The sequence below is a fragment of the Apteryx mantelli genome, unplaced genomic scaffold (assembly GCF_036417845.1).
Source record: "Apteryx mantelli isolate bAptMan1 unplaced genomic scaffold, bAptMan1.hap1 HAP1_SCAFFOLD_144, whole genome shotgun sequence".
NCBI classification, from domain to species: Eukaryota; Metazoa; Chordata; class Aves; order Apterygiformes; family Apterygidae; genus Apteryx; species Apteryx mantelli.
Window position 1 is genome coordinate 85,001 of NW_027118499.1, and position 2,500 is coordinate 87,500.

The following is a 2,500-nucleotide window of genomic DNA, read 5'->3' on the forward strand; positions in this document are numbered from 1 at the left end:
CCCGCGGGAGGAAGCGGCGGGCGGAGACGCGAGCGAGATGGCACCCCGGGTCGGGACGGGTGCCGACGGGTCGCCACCCCTAAGCGGTGGGGGGCGGACCCGCGGCGGGCTGCGGCGGAGCAGCCCGTCTTGCAGAGACGGCGAGGACAGGCGTTCCGGGATGGCGCGCGGGGCGGGCGCCGGGCGGCGGCGGACCCCGAGCGGGGGCCGTCGCGCCAGGCCACGCGAGGCGACGGGTCGTGCCCGAGCGGGCGGCCCAAACCACGGCTCTCCTCCCGGGCGCAGCTGCCGCCGGGCGCCGGGTTACTGAGGGAAACCCCGGGCCCCGGGAGGAGGACGAGGTCGTGGCGGCGGGTGTCGGGCGCACCCCGCGGGCGGACGCTCCGCCGAGGGGCGCCGGAGCCGGCTGGCGGGTGCCGGGTTTCCCCTCCGCGTCCCGCCTCGCTGCTGCCGCCGAGGCTGCCGCCGTCGCCGCGAGGCGGCGGCGGCCCGGCGGCGGGCGGCGGCGGGGGAGGCACCCCCGCGGGGATTTCAGGTCGTTTCCCTCACCCCAGGGCCAGGTACCTAGCGTCCGCGCTCCTCCTGCCCCCCCTCGGTGACCCACCCGTGTGGTCCCGTGTGCCAGCTCGCTCCTCCCGGGCGCCGCGCCGTGAGCGCCGCACCGGCCGTGCCCTCCCGCCCTTTCCGCTTTCCCTTTCTCTCCCCCCCCCCCCACCGCTCCAGCCGCCCCGCGCCGTGCCGCGGGGACCGTGCTGCGAGCGGGCCGGGCGGGGGGGGGGGGCGGGGTGGCGGGAGGAGCGGAGGGCCTCCGGCCACCGCGGCCGCCGGTAGCCGCCCCGGGTAGGGATGGCCATGGGCCCCGGGCTCCGGGCCCGAGGGTTCTCGGCGGGAGAGCCGGGCGGGGGTTTAAAGACTCGGGCGGCCCGATGCGACCCGGGGGGCAGCCGGGTGTGCTGCCGGAGGGCCGGGGGGCCGGCGCGCGCGGGCGCCGTGCCCCCCCATGCCAGCCGGCGCGCCCCGCGCTCGCCCTGCGGGCAGCCGGGACGGAGAGGGGTACCCTGCCCCCTCTCTCCGCGGTCTGGTCTCGGCGGAGGGACGCCGCGCGGTCGGCTGGCGCCGGCCTGCCTCGAACGCGTGACCCCGGCGCGAGCGCGTGCTCTCGCCGGGACGGTGAGCCCCCACCCACCGCGGGTGGTGCGGACGCCGCGCCTCGGCGCGATCCGCTCTCCTCCCTGGCCGGGGCTCTCGGTCTGCCGCCGTGGCCGCTGGCGGCGGCGCCCTACCCGCCGGCACTCCGCCATCCGGCGCGCCTGCCTCGCTCTGCCCAACCCGGCTTCGCCGGGCGGCGGGCGGGCGGCAGGCGGGCGGCGGGGGCGGCCCCCCCCGTTCTCCGCGTGGAGACGGGGAGAGCGGGCGCCGTCCCCGTCCGTCCCGCCTTGCCCGCCCGCCCGCCGCCGGGCGTCTGTCCGCGGAAGGGACGGGAGAGCGCGTGGTGTCGTCCGGGAGGCTGTGTGTGCGCGCGCGCGGGCGTGGGCGCCGCCTCGGGGCCACGGCGGAGCCGGAGGCCGGCGAGGCGAGCGAGGAGCTGGGGAGCGCGGGGCCGGTGGGCCGCGGGCGCGCGGGCAGCGGGCGGTGCCGCTGCCGGTGGCGGCCGGGCTCCGACGCTGGGGGTCCGCGGGGAGCCGCCCCCTCCCCCAGCGTCCCTGAGGCAGGCGGCGCGGCCGGCGCGCTGCTCCCCGCCGGGCCGGGCCGAGCCTGGGCGCCTGGGCCGGACTCGAAGCGAGCAAAGGGTTGTCCCAGGTCGGGAGCGAGGGCTCCCCGCCCTTCTCGTTCGGGTTTTCCTTTTCCCTTTTTCCCCCCCCCCACTCTGTGCTCGTACGGTCAGCGGGGCGAGCCCCTCTCTCTGGCTCTCGGCCGTCCCTCGCTCAGCAGCCGGCGTCGGCGTGAGGAGGGAGGCGGAGCGGAGGGGGGGCCCTCAGGGGCTGCCGAAGGCTGCCCGGTCCCCCCGCGCGCGCGGCGGGGACCGAAACCGAGACAACTCTTAGCGGTGGATCACTCGGCTCGTGCGTCGATGAAGAACGCAGCTAGCTGCGAGAATTAATGTGAATTGCAGGACACATTGATCATCGACACTTCGAACGCACTTGCGGCCCCGGGTTCCTCCCGGGGCTACGCCTGTCTGAGCGTCGCTTGGCGGTCAATCGTCACCCCCGCTGTCGCGTTGGCGCAGCGGTGCCGCCCCTCGGGGGGGCCGCGTGGGGGGGCGGGGGAGGCGCGGCGGCGCCGGCGGCGGCGGTGCGCGGCGGCCTCGGCGGCGGAGAGTCGGCGGCGGAGCCGGGACCCCGGTGCGTGCACCGGCGGCCCCGGTCTTCCTGCCCGCCGGGCTCCGGCGCCGGGCCGCCCGCAGCGGCCGCGGCCGGCGTGCCTTGCCGCGCCTGTGCCCGCCCTCCTCGCCCTCCGAGCGCGGTGGCCACCGCTGCGCGGCGCGCGCCGTGCGGGG

General features: G+C 79.7%; 1 non-coding gene across 1 annotated transcript; it reads left to right on the top strand.

Annotated features, from left to right (window-relative positions):
- Positions 1-2,036: 2,036 nt before the first annotated feature.
- LOC136995715 (5.8S ribosomal RNA) lies at positions 2,037-2,189 on the top strand. Its single transcript, XR_010887259.1, has one exon. It is a non-coding gene; the product is annotated as a 5.8S ribosomal RNA (ribosomal RNA).
- The last annotated feature ends 311 nt before the right edge of the window (positions 2,190-2,500 follow it).